Source organism: Pseudochaenichthys georgianus, chromosome 17 (assembly GCF_902827115.2).
Source record: "Pseudochaenichthys georgianus chromosome 17, fPseGeo1.2, whole genome shotgun sequence".
Lineage (NCBI taxonomy): Eukaryota > Metazoa > Chordata > Actinopteri > Perciformes > Channichthyidae > Pseudochaenichthys > Pseudochaenichthys georgianus.
The window spans coordinates 13679577-13704544 of NC_047519.1; the positions used below are offsets into that span (position 1 = coordinate 13679577).

Below are 24968 nucleotides of genomic sequence, written 5' to 3' on the forward strand. Positions count from 1 at the left end.
TTTGCTGAGTGGGTGGGACATATTGCGTTGAGTGGGAAGGCTTCATCTGTAGAAAGTACTCTGTTTGAGGAGATTTCGTAATAATGGCAGTTTGTCATTTTGAGGGTATTTCAGTGAAACAAGGCTGTTTTGAACATTTGACAGATTTATGCTTAAATTCTCTGGTAAAGTTACTGAAAGATACACTTTGTGTATAAAAGCTGAAAAGTAGATAATGACGCGTGCTTTGTGTGTACAGACACACAGAAAACACTGAAAAACACAACAAGAAGGACTGTAATACACATGTATCAGACACGCTCCCCTTGCTATAATGATGACAACAGTTTTTAGATGTAAAAAACCACTTTTTTTATTTTTTTCACACGCAAAATCAATAGTTATACTGATTGTAGCATCCCCAGGACAGTCTCCAGCTTAGAATTCCCCATATTACTGGAGATATCGTGATGGAGTTTTTTCACTTCAGTCAAAATATTCACGTCTATGCTGTTTTCGACGCAAAGATGCATTACATCTACAAACAGAGCATACAATGAGAGCACATGATACACTGTTGATGTTTGTTTCATTTCTGAGATAATGTTACAGAATGTTTCGGAAAATGAAGATTCCAGGACCACTTTAAATGTTTCGTTTACAATCATTTCCCAATGACCCGGAATAGTACTGCCAGAACGAACGATATCCAAAATGTCTTCTAGTTTACAAACTTCAGCCATTCTGCTTACACGGGGGTCACTACTCATTCTGTTTTCAATCGTCCCCATCATCACACTTATTAAACGGGTAAGGACTACATTATGATCAATATATACAGAGCGTTTTGCATAGTAGTTTCCCATTTTTATTTTACTTAAAGAAAAAAGTCACTGCATTGAACAAGTCCTTGGCTTCTTCTCCATCCGACTGCTGTTTGTTAGTCTTCTTCTTCTTCTCCATCCAACTCTGTATGGATATTTCAAGTCTCTCCTTGAGGCATCTGCATTTTACAAGCTTGTGCAGAAAGGCTTCCGAAGCGCGTCCTATCCTCAGTTTATCCTCGCAAATGCCTTTTTCAATAAGACTCTGGTCAATCACTGCAACGAAGTCGGCGAGCCAAAGTCTTTTCATTAACGCTTTGTAATTGTTTCTGAAGAAGAAATCGGGCATGTCATTCCGACAATCGTGTTGCCTCTGGTCAGGGTTACTGCGTCGGCATTCTTTGCAGATTTCTTTTCTGTACCGATACATCACCATCTCCAGAATATAAAACAATTCCGATTTCACTGTGTCCCTAAACCGAGACTTCTTGACCCGAGGAGTAGCATCAGCAGCAGTAGTACTGCAAGATTCAGGTTTCCCACATGGTGGTGTCGCTGGTGGACTCTGTTCCTGACTGCAACTCGCGGGGGGAGTCTTGGCTTTTCTCTGCTCCATGGCTAGTTTACAACGATCGTCTTAGTGAGGTCCTTCGTTTTAGAAGATTTGCTGAGTGGAGGGTGGGGCTCATTGTGTTGAATGGGGGAGTCAATTATAGAATTGAGAGTTTTTAGAAAAAAAGTTCTTTAAGCGTTGTAGCTTTTTCATCTCATCTCCAGCAATAGGTGAAATTTAAGAATAAGTAATAGTTTGTCATGATTTTACGGAAAAAGTATAGTTTATCAGAAATATGGAAAAGTCATTGTGTACAAATAGTATGTTGAAAATCAAAAAAGAAAACTCAATTCAATACAATTTAATGAATATTTTACCCTGTTCTAAAGTTTTACACCCTTAAAGAAAAACCCCTTCCTTACCAAGTACTTCATATTATACCCTTTTGTTAAGTGTTGCGTACATCAGGGTGTATCTCAAAGTATCTTGGTAACATAAAATAACTAAAATATGTAAGTTTATCAGAAAAAAAAACCCATTGTTTAACTGAACAAGTGTTGCATACATCAAAGTGTGTCTAAAAGTATCTTAGTAACACAAGAAAAGAGAAAAAAAGCCTTGATGTCAACAAAACTGTATTTTTCCACTGAAATAGCGTTAAAATAAAAAAAGTGCCTTTAAAGAAAATGTATTCAGACAAAGTATTTTATTTTCAAAAAAAAAAAAAAAGTTTAAGGTTTTGCATACATAAAAAGTGTATCTTACAGTTCCTTTGTGAGAGAATTACACACAAATCTGCCAAGTGTCAGGGAAAATTGTTAAAATCACAAACTTACCTTTTAGAGAAACAGTCTTTAAGAAAAAATCTAATCAGACTGTACTTCATTTTCTAGTTTTAAGGTTTTGCATCCCTCAAAGTGTGTCTAAAAGTATCTTGGCAAGAGAAAAAAGCCAAAATCTGCCTTTAAAAGAATCCGAATTCCTTATAAAGTACTTTATATTCACCCAGTTTCAGTTTTCAGACACCAAACTGTATCTAAAAGTATCTTGGTAACACAAGAAAAAGAGTAAGTGTAATTTCTTCGGTAATGTTACAGAATGTTTCTGAAAAATGAAGATTCCGGGACCACTTTAAATGTTTCGTTTACAATACTATTACATATAGAGGAGAGCTCTTCTTCGGGAACATCCTCTCCCCTACTTTGTACCATCCAGTCATTAAGCCCATATCCATTATCCTGGTGATAATAAGGGTAGGCTACATCAGACTTGGTTTTTCTCAGATCCATGGCTAGTTTTCAACGGTCGTCTTGATGGGGTCCTTCGTTTTAGATGATTTGCTGAGTGGGGTGGGACTTATTGCGTTGAGTGGGGGGAGTCAGTGTAGAGTTGAGAGTTTTTTTAGAAAAAAGTTCTTTAAGCGTTGTAGCTTTTTCATCTCATCTCCAGCAATAGGTCATCATTTAAGAACAAGTAATAGTTTTGTCAAGATTCTACAGAAAAAAGTCACAAAAAAAAGTATAGTACGTCAGAAATATGTAAAAGTCATATAGTATGTTGAAAATCAAAAAAAGAAAACTCAATTCAATACAAATTAATGAATATTTTACCCTGTTCTAAAAGTTTTGCACCCTTAAAGAAAAACCCCTTCCTTACCAACTACTTCATATTATACCCTTTGTTAAGTGTTGTGTACATCAGGGTGTATCTCAAAGTATCTTGGTAACATAAAATAACTAAAATATGTAAGTTTATCAGAAAAGAAAAAACCTTGTTTTATCTGAACAAGTGTTGCATACACCAAAGTGTGTTTAAAAGTATCTTAGTAACACAAGAAAAAGAGAAGAAAGCGTTAATGTTAACAAACACTGGATTTTTCCACTGAAATAATAAATAAATAATTTCAAAAAGTGCTCTTAAAAAGAACAAATGTATTCAGATAAAAGTATTTTGTTAGATTATTAAGTCCACTATGGTTATATTTAACACCTAACCCATTTGTATTATATGTTTGTTGTCCTAATAAAGCCAGAGTCACCTGAATTAATTTTGTCTCCAGACCTTTTTTATTTTTTACATTTTGTAACAATCTTAAAACATTTGTGGTTTGACTCTTTTTAAAAAAGTTCTTTTTCATCTATCATTTTCAACCAAGCAGCAAGAGGTCAAATGTAAGAACAAGTAATAGTTTGTCACGATTTTATGGGAAATAGTCAGAGCGCGATGTCACATCTTAAAGACAGCTTGAACTGGATAAATGGTTAGTCTTTTTCAAACATACCGTACGTTCTGCATGTTAGTATATCTGGCCCATCGATTTAGACCCTACTGCCTACGTATGCCCTCAATAGGGTAGTCACGCTTTGGGAAGAGGTGTTTCATTTCACAGATCCACCTTGATTGTTATTGTGAAGAGGGACGGGGGAGGAACATTCATAGGATGAAGAAGCATAAACATAACTTGTTTGTAAAACGGACAGCACATCAGTTTCAAGAAAGATGACACCGTGTTTATGCATGACATGCAACATATCTTGAAGTCCTACAAAAAAAAAAAAAGGTACAAGTATATTGTGTTGAAAATATCGCCAAAAGTCGTAATATTGTATAATGTATTAGTTGCATGTTGTATTTTTGCTAGCAATCACTATGTAGTTTTTTCCAAAAATATAATGGAAAAAAAAGCGAGAAAGACAAAAACAAAATACGTTGAAAAGTGGATGAGTATGTCTGTCTCTCGGGGGTTGGTTTGTTAAGAGTCACAGTCTTAAAGAAAATCTGCTCAGAAAAAGTACTTAACTTTCTACCAGTTGTAGAGTTAAATCTTTCTACCATACATGCCTTTATGTCAATGGCGGTTATATATAATGTTGTATACCATTTTTCTTCAACAAGTTTTGAAAAACTTTATTAAACTTTATTAAAGAATTCTTTCCCCTCAGCTGTTTGTAACTTTTTAGGGATCTCGCTGTGTGTTAAACCTGTATCAAAAAGCTTTGGTAACCTTACCCTTCTTTTTCTTTTTAATGTTTGAGCACAGGTTTTTCTAAATACATTTATGACTGTTAACAAATAATTAAAGCCATCATTATATTCGGACAGCGACTGCATATCGCAGAGATCTGCTTGAAATTGTTGCAGCGGTCTGAGTACGAAAACTCTGTTTTCTTAACAAAATGCACCCGTGTCGACTTGTACAAATGTATATGCGTTATCCTCTGATAAATATTCTCTGACTTTCTATATATATTTAAGTATATTACCTACCTCCCCTCTGTTTACAACATGCTTGTCTCCATAGGGGGTTTATGACTTCTCCATAGGGGGTTTGGGGTTTTCCCCCTCCCTTATCCTTTAGCAAAAAAGGCTGACTTTTTAAAATATCTGTTTTTTATATGCTTTACTTTGATTTGGAGCACCCAACGGATGGCTGTAAGTTGTCACCGGTGTCTCGCTGATTAAATTCATATCAAGACGTCTCTTGGCCATTTTCTCTCGACTTGAAAAATATTTAAGAGTGACGCTGGCTTTTTATTTAGACAGAGGGAGAGGGTGAGGGGCGGGGAAAGTGTGTCACCATATGTTTTCTCCCCTCATGTCCTGTCATGTCCTGTTTGCAAAAACAGAGAGGTTTACATATGTGTTTTTTAGATGCTTTTACTTTTGATTAATTTCATGTTATTTGTAATAGCCATATAGTTGAATATATAACCCCAAACATCGCCATTTTTTAGAATCCATTCTTCGTGAAGTTCTTCGGCTGTAGGCGTCTGAACCCGGCATACAAACTGCATTCGTTTCTTGATTGGAGCACCCAACGGATGGCTGTAAGTTGTCACCGGTGTCTCGCTGATTAAATTCATATCAAGACGTCTCTTGGCCATTTTCTCTCGACTTGAAAAATATTTAAGAGTGACGCTGGCTTTTTATTTAGACAGAGGGAGAGGGTGAGGGGCGGGGAAAGTGTGTGTGTGTGTGTGTGTGTGTGTGTGTGTTCCCCCTCCTCCACCATATGTTCTCTCCCCTCATGTCCTGTCATGTCCTGTTTGCAAAAACAGAGAGGTTTAAATATATGTTTTTAAGATGCCTTACTTTTGATTAATTTCATGTTATTTGCAAGTATTTGTAAGTTACATTCGATACTGTATACAGGATTAACCACACAGGAAGTGGTAAGGAGGCGGGACATATATCCTAGGCATATTAATTGATTGAAAACAACGGCATTTTATTTTTCTCATTTTTTTTATTTTAATTTTATTTTTTTTATTTTTTTGAAAACCGGAAGTGGGGGCGGGACATCCGCCGGAAGCGGGGGCGGGACATCCGGTCGAACGAGGCGGGACTTCCGGTCGAACGAGGCGGGACTTCCGGTTTCAAAATAAAAAGGCGGGACTTCCGGTCAAATAAGGCGGGACTTCCGGTCGAAAAGGGGCGGGGCGACCTGTCACTTTTTCTGCATACTAATGAGATTGAAGTGGCATTTGTATTACTACTAATATCCTTTACAGCATTACATGATAATACTCATTTTGAAACCGTCTCACCAAAGTCACGATGACACCATATTATGTAACAGTTTCACCCTTCATATATCAGCATATTGTGAACTTTGGTAAATGTTTAACAACACTTTCTGTAAGAGATAAGAAATGTTTGAGAGTAACACACTGCAACCTCAATGTGCTTTTATTAGACACTGTGCTGGAAATAGCAGATTATACCAAGTAAAGACATATTTGGTTAAACAGTCACAGGACCATCTCTTTCTACAAAATGAAATATCCATCAAAGTGCTGTATCATCCTTCCTGAAATGTACTTTACAGGGTTTGAACATTAATAGACATTGTTCAAAGGTCATCCTGCAGCAACATTTGTGCAAAAAGGGCAAAACATCTCCCTGAACATGGCGGACTTTGGAGAGATTCTCCGCACCATTGGAGGGTTTGGATTATTTCACAGGGATGAAAACTTGTCACCTTTCAGCGAAATTCACCGTTTTCAATCCAAAATAGGTCGTGTGTGTGACTCATGTAGATCTGCAAAAAAAAAATCTTTGGGGTATGGGGGGGTCTGAGACCCGGAGTAATCTGCGGCCGCGATGATGGTCTAGCTTCAGCAGCTACATTACCTACGGGTGCGTTCGTTAATATTAACAGACTGCACCGCTGGTGAACAGCTGTTAGAACGGGCCGTTCAGGTGTTCAGAGCAGAGCTCCCTGTCGGAGCGGCAGCCGGCAGAGCGTGATGTGCACTGAAAAGTTTTTCTGTCGCAATATTATCGTTGAGCTGGCTAACTAGCATATATTGTCACTATCTGCTAACGGTAGCTTTAGCCTTCGTTTTCTAATAGTTTTTTTCATAGGCTATAAACGGAGGTGGTATAAGTATAGATCTTGTTCTTGAGTAAAAGTAGAGTACTCAGATCTTGTACTTGATTAAAAGTAGAACTGCTCAGATCTTGTACTAGAGTAAAAGTAGAAGTACTCAGATCTTGTACTTTAGTAAAAGTAGAATTACTCAAATCTTGTAGGCTACTTGAGTAAAAGTACAAGTACTCAGGTTTGAGTCAAAGTAGAAGTACCAGAGTGTAGGAACAATCCTGCAATCAAAAATGTTCCTCAAATAAAAGTACAAAAGTATTATCATCAAAATATAGTTAAAGTAGCGACAGTAAAAGTAGAAGTACTCAGATCTTGTACTTGAGTAAAAGTAGAAGTAGCCTACTCAGGTCTTGTACTTGAGTAAAAGTAACAGAGTGTAGGAATACTCTGTTACAGTAAAAGTTCTGCATTCAAAATGTTCCTCAAGTAAGAGTAGAAAAGTATTCTCATCAAAATATAGTGAAAGTAGCGACAGTAAAAGTAGTCATTGTGCAGATTGGTCCATTTCAGAATAATATATATGATATGTTTTATAATGATTGATCATGAAAGTGTTCTCAAAGCTGGTAAAGGTGCAGCTAGTTTGAATGACTTTGTATACTGCAGGGTAGCTTGTGGATTTACTCCAGGTGGAACTAAAGTCTGATTTAACACTTGATTATATTTCACATCATTAATCCACGTCTGTAAAGTAACTAAAGGTATTACATAAATGTAGTGGAGTAAAAGTACACCATTTACCTCTGAACTGTAGTGGAGAAGAAGAACAAAGTAGAAAAACATTGAAATACTTAAATAAAGTACAAGTATCTCAAAATTGTACCCACGTATAGTACTTGTTGAGTTTATGAACTTAGTTACTTTACACCAGTGGCTATACAGATACAAAGACTAAGCCTTGCACAGAGGCATGACAATACATTTTCAAAATGCTCAACAGTGCTGCCAAAATTATAAACTGACTGCTACACAATTAAAATAAATGCTTTTATATATTTCTATTAGATGTGACTCTTTGGCGTTTCTGTTATTATTAACTGCTGCTTTAGTTGTTTTGACTGCTAAAATCATCTGTTATTCCTCATTTTAAAGCCGATATTCCGTGGGGTCGGGGAGCTCGGATCCTTTTCACCTTTTTCATACCTGATGAGTTTGCATCCCTGAAGATCACTCTTTTTGCTCTTTGCTTCCCAAATCTTATCCTGCCTTTTCACTTTGCCAGTGTATTTTTTATTCAGTCAGATCCAGATAGACACTGTAACACAGACTGGATCCTTCGCAGTGGCGTAACTATCGACGGTGCAGCCGGTGCATTGCACCGGGGCCCACAGCCTTCCAGGGTCCCATGCAAAAAAAAAAAAAAGTATATAATTTATTTTAATTTTTTTGGGGCCCCAATGATATTTGTTTGGGCCCCAATGGCATTGACTGGTTCACGCAGTCTTCAAAGTAACCTAGCAACCTAAATTAATTTGTCTGTCCAATGACCTTGCTCCCTTACATGTCATGTGATACCTTGCGTGATGAGCGAACCGTTAAATCAACATCAAAAGTTATATGTACTACATAGCTATAGCAGCAGCAAGATCGGCAGAATTATAACAAATTGAATAGCTAGCATTTATAATGTACAGCAAACCAAAACACAAGAGCGGCGCTCAAAAGAGAAAGGACAAGAGAGAACAAGGAGATATAAAGGCTAAACTGACAAAATTAGACCGTTTCTTTTGTCATACATCGTCCTCGAAATCGAACGCTAACGTTGGTAATGTTGACGTGCAGCGGCAGCCGGAGCCTAACGATAGCTCACCTGCCTCACCATCGTCTAGCTCCACAAGGGAAGCTGTATCCGTGGCTGTGCGACCTTCTTCTCCAGCCATGGAGCCAGGAGGAGAGGATGGATTTGGCTGTGCCCGGCGGTGGTCCTACAGTTCCCGCAAGGGCCCCTTCCCCAACCGATAGGGGACTCTATGGCGCTATTGAGACCCCCGACGCCAAGATCAAAGGCTATATTATAGCAACTGGCCCATGTAGGCCTACCGACCCATTCCCCACACATCACACATCAAGGAAACAGGTGTTTCTCCGAGATCTATTACACCACCACTACCAGAGCAGGTATCAAACTGCCACGGACATGGCTGTGTTACTCCCCGACCCTGGACTGTGCCTATTGTGAGCCGTGCTGGCTGTTCGCAGACCGAGGTGCACCGTTCTACAGTGATGCGTGGACATGCGTTGTCTGCGAGGATTGACTCACATGCACAATCTCAGGTCCATGTCGGAGCGTGTGTCATATATGAACTGTGGAAGAAAAACGGGAGAATCGATGCAAACATGGAGAGGAATGCAAGGAATGCTGCTAATTACTGGAGACAGGTACGTATTGTCAACGTTACAACGTTACAATCACTCTGGCCACTTGTAACTTGGCTTTTAGAGGACATAGGGAGATTCTTGGACAGCCCAACAGTGGAAACTTTCTCAGTATGATAGAACTTTTAGCATGTTACGATCCGGTTCTGAAAGAACTTGTTGAGCGACCACAAGGTTCTGTGAAATACTTGAGTCCAGCTGTTCAAAATTAGATAATCGACATAATCGCAAAGCGGGTGCAGTGCGACATTCAAGTAGAAATAAATAATGTTCCGTTTTTTTCTGTGATCATGGACACCACCTAAGATATTTCCAAAAGAGACCAAATTAGCCAAGTGTATAGATATGTGACAATCCAGAGGGATGAAAACGACAACGCAAAAGATATCCTGATAAACGAGGCTTTCTTGGGGTTCGTGGAAACAGTGGACACGTCAGCTCGTGAACTCCAAAAGAAAATCCTGGACAGCATAGAGAGTAACGGATTTCACCTGAGCACGTGTCGGTCCAGGGATACGATGGCGCGGCGAACATGAGTGGGGTCTATTCAGGTGTGCAGGCCAGGATCATGGAGATGGAACCGCTTGCTAAATATGTACACTGTGCTGCACACAATTTAAATCTGACACTGAATGACTCCGTAAAGAATATAGCGGAGCTGCGCAATTTTTATGATATTGTTGAGACTCTTTATACTTTTTTCAGCCAAAGTATTAAGAGATGGTCACTCCTTTCCGGTATCATGTCATCAGAACTCTCAGAGCATGGTAAAGTTACCATGAAGCGCCAACCAGGTGGTGCTCAAGACATGATGCGATTGCTGCCCTTAGATACCGGTATGTAGATATCATGAAAGCTCTAACTAAAATCGCACTGGTCAGCGAAAAGAGGGAGGAACGGGACAAGGCTACAGCCCTAAAAAACCATATGGAAAAATTCAGCTTTATTTTTCTTGTCGTACAACAGACAAAAATACTGGAAAACATGAATGCAGTGTCAAAGATGTTGCAGGCAAAGGATGTAGACATCCACAAAGCTGTTGGTGTCCTCCAAAACACAATACAGGCCCTATCTGCATACCGAGATGACTTTGACCAGGTCAAACGCACCGCTCAAAATCTTGCTGAGAGATGGGGAGCGCAGAGCGAGTTCACGGAAATTAGCAAAAGAAGGATGAAACGCCACTTCGATGAACTCAGTCAAGACGAGAGGCTTAGTGATGGCGAGAGCCGTTTCAGAATGAATGTGTTCAACGCCAGCCTGGACATCATTAACAGCCAGCTGTCACAGAGGTTCACTTCTATGCGTGAAACGAACAAACTGTTCCAGGCTATCCACCCCGGGACATTGAACCGTGCGCAGGATAATGCCTTTCACCAGCACGCGCAGCGCCTCGCGGACCACTACAGCAGGGATTTATCCCCGAGTTTCCCCGTCCAACTCCTTGCATTCAGAGCCTACTTTAAGACTGAAATAGCTAAAGAACCATCTGTGAAGGATATGACCAAATGCTTATTGTGGACCACAGCTCAATGGCAGCCACATTTAGCGAAGTGTGCACAGCATTGCTGTTATATCTCACCATACCTGTCACTGTTGCGACTGCAGAACGCTCATTCTCAAAGCTCAAATTGATTAAGACGTATTTAAGAAGCAGCATGGGACAAGAACGACTCAGTGGATTGGCAACACTCTCAATAGAGAACAGCAGGGCCCGGAAGTTAGACCTGAGCAGCGTTGTTGACGACTTTGCTGAGCACAAGGCCCGCAAGATTAACTTCTAATGGTGATGAGTAGCTTTTCTCTTGTTATGGAGATGGCTCGGAGATTTAAATCTGTAGCAATGTAATTGTGACCTCTCTTATGTTGGAAAATGCGCATGGTGCTTACCTAACCTGTGTCTGTGATAACGTGTGGCCGCTGTGCCATGATGAAGAATGATTCATTCTGTGATTGTGTGATTAGTTTGCTGTGCCGTTGTTTTTTGAAGCATGATTTTTTTGAATAGTCTAATAAATATAAAATAATTGCCAGTGTTATCAGTTGCAAGTGTGTATTTGTTGTAATAATGACGACTTGATTTGAAGCCTGTGTTTGTGAGTGAGAGTGAGAGAGTGAGAGAAAGAGAGATAGAGCGCGTGCTCCAGGAATAATGCCGAATAGGCCTAATCAGAATCATTTCAAGTCCAGATTCAATGTTGTTTGCATAAGTAGGCTATATTTTTCGTTTCGTTTATTTATTAAGTTAATTTCAAGACAACTTTGGGAATTGTGTTTGTTTGTTATGAGTTTTAAATAGATTTTGAAAGTGGAGAGAAAGAGAGAGAGAAAAAAAAGAAGAAGCAAGCAGCGCTGAGTTGGGGGGGGGGCCCAAAAAAAATATTTGCACCGGGGCCAATCACAACCTTGTTACGCCACTGATCCTTCGGGTAGACTCTAACCCAGTGGTTCTCAAACTTTTTCTGTCAGGCCCCCCCTTTGGAGAAAAAAAAAAGTCGGTCCCCCCCAACACAAATAGTCAGGCTCAGTGGCGGCGCCAGAGATTTATTTTGTTATGTTTCATAGGGTGCTCAAACATTTAGGGTTTCCCATTAATGTACCGGGCGCTACAGCGGAATGTTCCACTGCAACAATCCCCAAGCATATACACAACGTACCCGCAACTGTTACAATGAAGGCTCGATAATCAGCTCACGGCATATAGGTGTAAGCAGGGGTAAAGTGCTATTTTTATAGGTGGTATGTGGACTTCACATAGGGGGGTCCGGGGGCAAGCTCCCCCGGGAAGATTTCTAAATATTGAAGTTAAAATCATCAATCTGGTGCACTTTGAGAGCAAAATGAAGAGGTCTATGGATACATCTCTCAACATCCATTTGAAACAGAACTGTAAACAGATTTACTATTTCTTTATGGATATTTTGCAAATCACTCCCCTTTTAAACTTTATTCATTTTTTTATGTCATATAGTATTTCATACTTGTTTTTAATTTATTCTCTTATTTTTTTATAACTATAATGATCATATAAATGTGTGCCTCGGAAATAATTGTTTACATTAATGGTGACCAAAACGTTTGAGACCCACTGAGATAACACTGACAGAGTCCTTTAGCTCACTGAGCCTCTCAGTCTGACAGGAGAGGACTCTCCTCCACTTTGTTGTTGAAAAAACTCCTTATATCCGTTAGTGTAGCTCGCTAGCACCAGAAGCTAACATCAACGATCTCCGGTACCGGTACACTCTCTCTCGTGCACACACACAAAATGGCTCGTTCCACACACACACAGAGCCGAGCTTTAATGAAACACAGAGACCCAGACGTAATAGTACTGTACTGTATCATATTATTTTTGAATCAATAATTTTTCACTTTGAGAACCACTGCTCTAACCTGACCACAGAGGAGCAGCTGAACCTGACTCTCCCCCGAGAGGATGACCGGACCTTCAGCAAGTGTCAGATGTTTGTCCCTGTGAACTGGTCTGTTGGTGCCATCAGGGAGTACGGACTCAATGAGACCACAGGGTGCCAGAATGGATGGGTGTACTACAACACGCTGTACGTGGCCATGCACCATAGTCACTGATGTAAGTCATTGGTCTGGTTCATAGTCATTCATAATAAAATAATCTTAATAAAACTGTCCTTTCTTAACTATTGTTTTATTTTTCCACAGTTTCATCTAGTTTGTGACCAGAGTCATTTGTTGGAATTAGCTCAAGCAGGGTTGATGGCTGGCATTATTTTTGGTTGTCTCTTATTTGGACCTTTTGCTGAATCGTAAGTGTACTTGAAATTGCACAGAATACGTCTTCTTAACGCTGTACTGTACGGTCTTTTTTGATTAACCCTATCATATAAAGAATGACATGGTTATATGACATATGCTGACCAGAGAAGTATCTCTTCCAGGTTTGGTCGTAAATGAGCCGCTCAGATCCCAGTCGTTGTGATGCTCATATTTACTGTCACGACTGGATTATGTCCAAACTTCTTTTTGTATATGGCATCCCAGTTCATTTTGGGACTTGGCTATGGCGGTTATCGACTGAATGGTGTCATATTGGGTAAAGTATACCACATCATATTATATTTTAAAAGATTATTCTTTTGGGTTATCTACTCATTCCCTAATTTCTAAGTAGGGAATGAGTCCTTACCCCAAGTGAAGGAGTTCAAGTGTCTCGGGGTCTTGTTCTCGAGTGAGGGAACAATGGAGCGTGAGATGGGCCGGAGAATCGGAGCAGCGGGAGCGGTACTGCAGTCGCTTTACCGCACCGTTGTGACGGTTATCGTCACGTGGTTCATGTAGAATTCATGGTCGTTTCAGTAATCCCCTGGTAATTGAGGACACAAGCTATCTAAATGACTAATGTCATCTTTATGGCTTTCAGAAAGGACAGGAGACCGACAGGTGACTATCAAAGGACTAGCAGCAGCAGCAGCATATGATGATGATGATGATGTTAAATGTATTGCTTTAGGAACATCCATTGCAAATACGTGGAATTCAATAAACATTGAATAGCATATCATGCAGTTTGTCGGTGCCTTTTCCTCCGTGTTGTCCTGGTTTGCTGTGCTGCCTCCTAGTCGCCACCATGGTTTGCTGTGCTGCCTGGTGAAGATTATTATCATCTGATATTTAAGAAGTGTGTTACATTTGAAATGGCAGAAAGTCTTGTTGCAATTTCCAGATATTAAAAGAGGTCCCTTGAGTTTCTCTGGTAATTATCAATAGTAGCAGTTAAGTGAATACTGTTCAAACAATACCTGTGTTTGTGTTTTATATTGATTTCTCTGTTTTATCCTTTTATAAATGTGAGGACTAAAATGGCTATAAACATTCTGGGCTGGTTGGAGTAAACAGGGTTTTATTGCTCTGTGGGGGAGGTGTAGGAATGCAAGACAGGGGGCTAGGTGGATGAGAGTATATTCTGCTTAAGATCTCTAGCATGTCATGTTTCAGGGAAGTCTACATATCTTGAATAGTATATGTGTGGGTTTAATTACTTTGTATTAATAATAAGCAGTCTGTGTAACCAGAAGTTGGAGATATGAGAGATGAAATCTTTGTGTTATCTTTGTGAGCAAGGGAATATCCTTTAGACACAACTGAGGTCTCTGGAATGTGGGGGGATGTGTGTGTGGAGGCTGCAGAAATATGAGACAGTGAATGCCAGAGGTGTTTGTTTTGCTTCAAACTGAAACTGTTTGGTTCTCTGCTGGCACGCGCGGATTCACGTTTGCATCTCCCAATGAGATGACCGGAAAAGACGACCAGTTAACTCCACCCCTTCCTGTTTGTGTTGGTATGAAAGCCTGTTCAGCCTTTTGTTCGCTCTCTCTTCTCGCGCTGTCCAGACCGAAGGGTCGAAGCAGCACGTGAACTAGGGCAGGAGTAGGCCTACTCCTTACATTACGGATATGATTTATATGGTATGGTAATGTATTATATTGTATTGCATTATTACCTTTTATAATTAAAACAGATTATTGTTTAACCCTCGTCCTGGTTGTTTTGAGTGTTCCTTCTTTTAAAGCAAACTCATAGAATCGGTGCGGAGAAGTGAGACCTACTCCTTCAAATGGTGACCACGACGTGATGACGTCATGACGTGGTGACGTGAGGACGTGCCTACGTGGTGACGTCATGAGTTTTTTTTTGAGGAAACACTGGCAGCCAGCGGACGGAGGGAGATGCCTGGAATAATATTTGACAACTATGGATCCAACTGAAAGGTAAAACGGACGCCTGTTTCTATCGAAGGTCTGTAATTGGCTCAAGCTAAATTTTAGAGTTGTCAAAGATATTTCCAGGTGTCATTTACGGTAAAGAATGCAATGCATATTTTAGCATAGGTAGGTAACAAACTAACTAATAAGATTAATAAAGCAACGGTTAGGAACCTCGTGGATTTTTCAGAATCGCACGACTGACTCGTTAGCTACACGTGAAGCGATGAGGAGTGTAAGATGAAGGTGAAAGGCCCCGTGGGTTTTTTCAGAAATCAAGACGGCTAACCCATCGGGGAAGTTCAGTGGTTTCCTAAAAGAGATTCCATCCAGGACAAAACAGAATAATGCTTTCCAGTCTCATATGAGCTGCAGTTGTATTATATGTAAACAAATCCAAGGGGAGATACGCAAATTTCAAAAAGCCATTTTGAAACGAACGGAATCTCGTTCTCTTGTTCTGTGGGGTTAATCTAGAAGGCTAAACGTGACGATAAAGGATTCTGTTGACCTGGGTTTCGGCTCCATGAGAATGTCACATCGCTGAAAAGCCGCGTCGAAGCGCATTCTAAGGTCGCATTATCTGTTGAAATAAACATCGCACCATAAAGCTGGATAGACTGTACGGGGAATAATTTTCTGTGAATAATTACGAATAGATAAGGGAGAAAAGTCAGATAAAGAAATGCGAAGTCATGCTGGAAGGATACCGTGGGTTCGAGAAAGCCCCCCTTTTTCTTCACAGCTTTGCTCTAATTGCCCGGAGTGTGACTGCTTGTGCTTCTTCTCAAAAATGCCTAAAAAATGGCTGCTGAGCGTTGAATAAAAAAAAAAAAAAAGGTGTGAATAACATTGAAGATTAATAGATCAATGTGTCGTAGATATTTAAATAAATAAGAAATATTGCATTGTGAATTTCGTGGTATTCGTCATTTACTGAGAATTTTACTTAATTATATTTCAGAGGAACTTAATTGCATACAGTAACGTTGAGGGAAAGTAAGAATAGGTTTTGCTGAGTATATGAAGTACATGCAGGTCAAAGTTTGATTGAAATTGAACATAATAGTGGATTATTCCACCTAGATTGGACATGGAAAGATGAGAATTTGTTGGGCATTGGATGGCGAGCTCACTGTGAGAAATATATATTGTAATGTTATTTAGGAGTTGTGTTGATCATGCAACAGTGAGGTTCAACTACTGCTAGTGGGCCAGCAAGTTGGCATACTGATGGTGGAATAGTGGGAGTAAAGATGTACACGAACAATGAGAGTAGATTGAGTTGTTTTGTCTTTCATGCTTTTCACCAAGGCTCATTTGAGTGGTTATTGTCTTAATGTAGTGTTGTTTTGTGTTATATTGTGTAAAATATAATGTACCCACACGCATGTGGTTTATTTGTCACAGTTCATTTTAAAGTCAGCCACCTCATGGCTAGATCTAATTTCTGAGAGTCCATTGGCTTAATGAGTAAGAGGTCCTTTTGTTCTTCAGGCCACATGTTCAAGTTATTTGACCCCATGAGGTCAGGAGTCATTCTGTTAGACCACAATCTTGTGTAAGACAAATCATTTTTCTTTTGTCACATTTTGAATTACATAACATTTCATTTTGCTAAATCAATTTATCTATAAATGTTGTAGTTGGAGTTTGGTGTTTGCTAACATTTTTAGGAACGACATGGTCCTACACTTGGGTCAAATTACATTACTGTGATCGGATTAGTGTGCTCTGCAGGTTTACTATTGTTCAGACCAAGCAGTGGGATTTTTAAGTACAGGGAGGTTCTTTCATGGTGTGTGAAATATGCGATGCTGGAAACATGTAGGTGTTGAAAAACTTAGTTTGGGTAAATATGTCACAATGGATGAAACGATTATTAGAGGGAGTTTTTGTAATATCATTAGTAGACATTAATTGTGTTTTTAAGTTTATGAAGAAAGAGTAGAAAGTAAACAGGAGGTTTTTATAAGTTTGTCAGTCAGAAGGAATCTGTTAAATGGTTAAGCATGACAGAGGTGCTGCACAAACGAGGTTTGCCCCAGCCATCTCACACTGTTGGATAACACAGAGGTGATTGATGAGGGAAGCTTGTGCAGGAGCAGGCAGCTGCAGGGCACAAGGAGGAAAGAGAGAGAGAGAGAGACAAGAGAAGTAGATGTTTTGAAGAGTTCAGAGAGAGTAAAACTTGTATAAAGTTAACTGCTATTCTGAATAATGTCATATTGTTTTGTGAGTAAACATGAAATAAAAATATATTTACTAGATATAAGAACAACATGCTTATCTAGGTTGACATAAAACTGCTATTAACCAGTTTCAGCACCTACTGTCCTATCTGTGTTCCAAAGAGAACATACGTTGCATTTACAATTCATATTAAGAAAGTTCACAATTGATACCATTAAATACCGTTTTGGATTAATAGGGCGTGTCTGTCAAACACTAGTGCTCAGATGGAATAAAGTGTTGAGATGTTCTCAAGAGTGGGAGTTTTCAAAACGCTTTTTAGTTTGTATTGAAACAATTAAGTGATAAGGACAGAAAAACTGTTCCGTGATGATTTCTTTAGGTTTTAGCTTTAGTAATGGAGATTACATTTTGTGAGGAAACTTTTCCACCAATAATAAGTGTTCAAAGATATATATTCATTAACTGTAATCAGATTACTTGTTTTTCAAATATAGCACTAAATACAGTTAGTTTTGTATTTTGTTACAAATCTAACCTGCTTGTAACACAATTTAGATAAACAATTTCAAAAATAATAGAATAAGCAAGTGGTTAAAGGGGGTTTCCCTGTTTGGCTCATTTGATTTAGAACTGAAGTAAGGAAGAATAGTGTTTTATGAGAACTGTCATTCCTCATGGTTTTTAAGGATAAATCATCAGTTTGTATGGACTTTGCTGTAGAAATAGGATCATGGTGGAGAAGGAAGACCTTTTTTGGTTTCAAATTAAAGAAGATTTTAAAGATGAAGTTTATTTTTTTTCTGACTAGAATTTTAGAAGCAGGACTTCAACTAGACAAAAGAGATTTTACAATGTGGTTTTACTACTTTTAATGAAGTAAAGAATCTGGGTAGACTACTGCCATTGGTTTGTTTTAACATTCACATGTTTCAGCATTCCTGACCATATAGACACTCAGCCGTTTTATTTTGTAACCCTTTGGGGGAGAGATTTAAATTGAGTTTTTCTCCAGTTGCTGATTTATTGTGATTACAGCGGCACTGGATAGTTGTGCGCCACCTTTGGGTTGTACTCTGAATCAGTGTGTTGGTGAAGAGTTGCTCACTACAGAAACAGAAGAACTGTGCAAAGAACGCATCTCTGAGGAGGGTTTGACATTTTGCTTGTACCTCGTTGCCAAGGCAACTGTGGTGTGAAGAGGAACTGCAGTTTTTGGGGATTCCTGCTGTGCAGAGGACAACGTGTGTCTGCTGATTGTACCACATTGATCCAGAGGTTCCTTCCCCCTCAGGACATCCCAGTGCAAAACAAGAGTTTCATTGATCCAATTGACTACAGCTGCAGAAGACAACACATCACTGACTGTTCACATTATGACAAGATCTTGAGACAGGCTGGTCTCAGACTGCTCAGACTCTGAAGAAATTATGCGATGATTTGACAGCATAACTGTGCAAGAGTTTTCCAGAGGGTGGTGTACAACAATAGGTTTAGTGTTTGAGAAGGGAGGCTGATTGTTTAAACGATGGTCTGGAATACTGAAAAGATTAAAGTTTAATATCCTTGTTTGGCAAACAAGACATCTGATTATTAGGTCACACATAATAATCTAGACATATAAACTGTCACAATTCACATTTTATGTCACGTTTGTAGTTTTGTCTGTGTTGGTGTTGTTCTTGTCTTTGGGTTTCCTGTCTTATTGTGTTAAGTGTTCACCCCCGTTTCCTGCCTGTCTGCTTTCTGTCTGTTTCCCTCCCTGATTACCCGATTGTGTTCACCTGTTGTCCTTGTGTTTCTCCTCCCCTGCCCGGCTGTTTCTCGTTGTCATGATTACCCCTTCTTGTATTTAGTCTTGTCTCTGTCTGTGTTCAGTGTTGGGTCATTGTTTGTTGGTGACGGAGGTCACCGGAGAGTGTTCTGTTCTGTATCCTTGGAATAAAGGGTTTCTCAAGAGTTATCTGCATTTGGGTCCTGCTTCCTTCACTCATCCGTGACATAAACTAACTATGGGTAAAGGGATGAATGGATTTCATATCCTAGGTGTATGTTGCGAATACTTCGCAGGGTGTTTGCTAGTGTATTTTGAAGAACAAATAACAAGGACACAAGTCCAATTTTGTTTTTAGATTAAATTGTCCATTACCAAAACTGTTCACCTTGTGTCGAGATTTGGACTTTGATGGTAAGGGAGTATTTAGGCTTATTTTTATACATCTGACATTTTAAAATGTGTTGGCTATTCACTAGATAGACATTGGTTAAGAACTTTTCTGAAGATTGAATATTTGTTCCATTTCTGGATATTCCTATTTAGAAAGTAATTTTAGAGTAAAGAAGGCTGATGCTGAAATGGGAAATAATGTGGGGCCTTCAATCACCCATTGTAATGGTGCATATTATTGACGACCAATAGGGAGGAGGGGTCACTCGACCCACCCTGCGGTGGTTTTTAGAGTCTTACTGGCAGCTTCACAGGAAGCGCACGGCGCCGGATTATGGGTTTAGAGGACTAGCGGCACCACCTCCTAATGGACATTCATTTAGTTGGTGATTAACTGACATTTAGAGATGTTAAAAAGTAAAAACATACCTACCATGAGGGATAATTCCTATGTTCAGCTACAAACCATTGATGAAATTACTTCTGTTTTTAGGTCCTTGATAAAGGAAGGAGTGATTGTTACATGTCCGAACACCCAGGGTTCCACGCACGGTTAAAGACGTTAACATTGTTTTTTAGGTATACCAGAATTGAAGATACATGAGTATAGTGACCGATGAAGAGCTACACAGGTCCTAGTAGAGGTTTGACTCAAGATAATAATTGTGTGCACAAGTTTCTGAAATAGATCTATTGGACATTTTAATGTGGATTATATGTTGATGAACTGCAGTGGTGTACAATGGGGAAGTGACATTTTTTGGCTAGACACTTTTCAGGGAATGTGGGAAACAGCTGTTCCAATGAAAAGTTAGAGATAGCTTGAACATTATAGTTGTAATTGTGAATTCATAAATGATGGCGCTCCATATATACAGATTTCTATAGACAAAGGATACTGGCCTATGCTGAAACATCAAAGTCTCTGCAGAGCACATCACATGGCCAAAAAGACTGAGACCAACTGACCTTTGACCCTGAGCGACAGGGTAACTTGAGAAGGCACTGTCAATGACTGACTCTGAGGTGAACCTGACCAAACTTGACTTTACAACCTGACAGTGTGAGTGTATGTCTGCATGTGATCAGTGCAACTGCATGATTTAAAACAATGACTAATCAAGCATGCTTTTGGACTAACACATTATTTTGGGGCTCTGTGGGAAATGAGAGGTTTCCTAACATTCCACAAAAGGGGAAACCGCACATGTGACCCGTTTCAAATCTACTTGATGATATTTCACTCCCACAGGAGGTGGCAGTTTGCAGAATGTGAAACTCAAACTAAAACATGAAGATTCTGTTTCTTTTAGGACTGATTGATGGAGAGAAACACTTCATTTCACTGAGGTGTTTACTGTGGAAATGATGGATGTACATTTGGGAAAAATGTTTGGTATTTTCTTATAATCCATTATTATCTGAAGGTTTTATTCCCATACAGGATTTTAAAAGGGGGAGTGTAAACTTCACAATGTACATTTTTCATTTAGGGACTGAAGGGAACCTGCTGCCCCAACTCGATTGTTCAATCTGACCATTGATTGACAGTTTTAGAATTGACCTGCTCCATATCTGGGGATAAGATACTGTTTAATGAATGTTGACATGTCTCTAATATTGATTGAGTTATAGCAGGTAACACAGATAAAGAATCAGTGGCCAAGGGGCTACCAGAGAGATGTAAGTCCAGAATGGAATACTGAAGAAGCTGACCTGTGAGTAATGTTTCAACTAATGTTTCAACAGGTATTAAAGTAACTGAGGTTTGAAATATAGAAAGAACATATTTACAGTTAAAGCTAAAACATAGTAATGTAATGAGACACCATTTAATTTATACAACATCATGTAACTAGCCTGGTAAAGAAGTAAAAGCCATAGACTTTATTGTTTAGGTCATTATGGGGATATACATTTCATCTACATTTATAATAGAAAGACATTTGATGACAGTTTGTTGGAATTCTGTATTCATTTTTTCAGCGGGATAATATCTAAGCACTGACAGGTAAAAGCAGTATCACCAGCAGTGTTGGGACAGTAACTAGTACTCTAACGCATTACTTTTTAAATTCAGTAACTCAGTTACCGTTACTACATGGTGCGTTACTCCGTTACTGCGTTAGTTTTTTTATATAGTCAACAGCCAGGTGAACAGAGATGAGAACTGTACTTAAGTACAGTACTTGAGTAAATGTACTTAGATACTTCCTGTGTCACATGCGGAGACGGGCTGTGGGCGTGTTTGTGTTGTTTACTAACAAGACTATCATGGCGGCGGCGGAGCTCAAGTCTAGTTTCTCCACCTGGAGATATTCTCACTATTTCACTTTTGTCGAGCACAAAGAAAAGAAAGTTTCTGTTAAATGTAAGTTGTGTCCTGGCGGGTCAAAGAGCCTATCTACTGCACAAACCAGTCATTCAAATCTCTTAAAACATCTGCAAAAACAACATGCTGGGACGAAGCTAGTAGCTAAGACCACAGAGACTCAGCCGACGCCACTCCACCTCCACCTGCACCTAAGCAACAGCATCTGGATTTTAACCAAGGGACTGCTAGCCAGGGGAAAGTCGATAAAGCCATTGCACGGTATGTTGTAGAACACATGCAGGCTATTGCTACAGTGGAGTCACCCGCTTTCAGGGAGCTAGTTAGCATGATAGCATGTCCGGGCGGCACACGGCATATGGGACGGAAAACTTTTTCCAACTACCTGGAGAAAGAATATACAAAAATGTAAAGCCAGCTAATATCGATGCTATCCAGATTGCATATAATGCATGTCAAGTTGATCAACAGATTGTATTATTCTCCAATGCAATAACAGTACTGAAATGAAGGCTATAAGGGCATTAATATAATGGGAGCCCTTTTTTAAGTAACTAAAACGTTACTTTTCACAGTAACGCATTCCTTTTTGGTGTAAGTAATCAGTAAAGTAACTGAGTGACTTTTGAAATGAAGTAACTAGTAATGGTAACTAGTTACTGGTTTTCTGTAACTAGCACAACACTGATCACCAGGAAGCCATTCACTTTGTTAGTATTGTGATTTTGGTTGTTTTTGAATCCATAACATTAGTGTGTTTCTTTACCAGAAACATTAGCAATTCATATTATATTTAGATTTGTAATGGGATCTCAAGGATTTCATTTAAAAATAAACACAGATGTTTGTCAGAATTTCAGAGCTATTGAAATATGTTATTTAGTTTACCTAAAGATGTTGGGGTTCTTATTTAGTTGGCACAGTACAAGTATTAAGATTCTGAAGCTGCACAATTAATTTAGAAAACCTGTTCACAGACGTCTGTTGTTTTAAGACACCCCACCAACAGGCTCCAAGCGGCCTACGCAGTGGTGGGTCAAACAGCCGAGGGCCCCGGAGCCCTGAGCGTAGGCTTGAGGGATTTGTATCAGATTTCTCCACACAGGTTGCTGACGCCAAAAGGGGGACCCGAGACACAGGAGGCTGACACAGCAGAGTTCGTCTGGCTGAAGGTCATCAGGATAAAGTGGTTCAACCCCAGGCTCTCCGGCCCCGACCGAGTGACCCAGCGGATCTCTCATGCCGTCCGCATGGGAGGAAAGGGGGACAGCTCGTACCACGGGAGCCAGTGTGCGGCGGGGAAACCACCTGCTAGGACCAGGGGACGACATCAGGACGGATCTGGCTCTCGTCAAGGAGGTCGACTCGGATGCTGTCATCAGTGGACTGGAGGAGAAGGACCTCGAGGACATCCATGCAGCAGACGACTTGGAAGCGGCTGTCAGCGGGCTGGGGGACTTGTCGAGGCAGCAGAGGAGTCTACTTCTCTCTGATCAGTTCCACCCATGAAGGGAAAGCCGCATCTCCCCCTCCCTATCAGCTGTCGTTGTGGGCTATTCCTCCGGGGGGGAGGCGGGCTGATGATTCACCACAAGGAGACTGCTTTCTAGCACTCAGGTTGCTCTCTCATGGTTCCTTCACTGCCATGGAAAGTGATGTTCTGTTCCCAAAGATTTCAAGTACTTTGGGTCTCAGTTTCTGATAGATTTATACAATATTGGGGGACAGACACAGTAGAAAAGAATGATAGTAGATATGTTTCAAAATGCCTTGTGTAAGTATCTCTTGAGAATGAGATAAAAAGGGGGATTGAAGATTATTATCATCTGATATTTAAGAAGTGTGTTACATTTGAAATGGCAGAAAGTCTTGTTGCAATTTCCAGATATTAAAAGAGGTCCCTTGAGTTTCTCTGGTAATTATCAATAGTAGCAGTTAAGTGAATACTGTTCAAACAATACCTGTGTTTGTGTTTTATATTGATTTCTCTGTTTTATCCTTTCATAAATGTGAGGACTAAAATGGCTATAAACATTCTGGGCTGGTTGGAGTAAACAGGGTTTTATTGCTCTGTGGGGGAGGTGTAGGTATGTAGGATCTCTAGCATGTCATGTTTCAGGGAAGTCTACATATCTTGAATAGTATATGTGTGGGTTTAATTACTTTGTATTAATAATAAGCAGTCTGTGTAACCAGAAGTTGGAGATATGAGAGATGAAATCTTTGTGTTATCTTTGTGAGCAAGGGAATATCCTTTAGACACAACTGAGGTCTCTGGAATGTGGGGGGATGTGTGTGTGGAGGCTGCAGAAATATGAGACAGTGAATGCCAGAGGTGTTTGTTTTGCTTCAAACTGAAACTGTTTGGTTCTCTGCTGGCACGCGCAGATTCACGTTTGCATCTCCCAATGAGATGACCGGAAAAGACGACCAGTTAACTCCACCCCTTCCTGTTTGTGTTGGTATGAAAGCCTGTTCAGCCTTTTGTTTGCTCTCTCTTCTCGCGCTGTCCAGACCGAAGGGTCGAAGCAGCACGTGAACTAGGGCAGGAGTAGGCCTACTCCTTACATTACGGATATGATTTTATATGGTCTGGTAATGTATTATATTGTATTGCATTATTACCTTTTATAATTAAAATAGATTATTGTTTAACCCTCGTCCTGGTTGTTTTGAGTGTTCCTTCTTTTAAAGCAAACTCATAGAATCGGCGCGGAGAAGTGAGACCTACTCCTTCACTGGGGATGCTCAAATCGCTCAGAGAAAGGAGTACGAATGTACGGCTTCCCCACTGACACAGAGCGGAGGAAAAAATGGCTGGCTCAAGTCAGCAGGAGCAATTTCATGACCAACAGCAACAAAATATGTGATGTAATTATATACAAACACTGCATTTGCACTTTTTCACAAAACGAAAACCACACCATTGGGAAAGCTTAATGTTTTGTTTAATACAAAAAAACAGGGAAAGGCTTGAAAAACACAGAGTTGAGACTCAGGGTGCAGGGTGAGGGTCTCAGTGCAGGTATTCAGGCTCCATTGAATCCCCCTCTGGTTCTTGTGCTGAAAGAGGGAGTAACAGACAGGAGAAAGGGTTATACACACACAGCACACCTATTGGATGGGAAATGCCTTGGGGAGATAAGGTGTTTACTTATATAAAACAGTAATATTAAACTTACCTTGTGTTTTCACTCTCACTTAAGTCCCTCTCCCTTTGCCATCAATCCAAAATCAACTGAGCTGCAACATTATACAGACAGGTAATAATCAACAGAATCACAAGGACACAATATGGCTCTGATAAAAACACTCACTCTTACACGCACCAAAGTTATATTTATCTAATATTTAACTCCCTCCACCCCCGCATACAATCCCGTTTAGAAGCCCCTCTTCTCTAATTCAACATGTTGG

General features: G+C 39.8%; 1 pseudogene; it reads left to right on the forward strand.

Annotated features, from left to right (window-relative positions):
• Positions 1–6264: 6264 nt before the first annotated feature.
• LOC117462558 (solute carrier family 22 member 13-like) overlaps positions 6265–24968 on the forward strand; it is a 35306-nt pseudogene continuing 16602 nt past the window's right edge.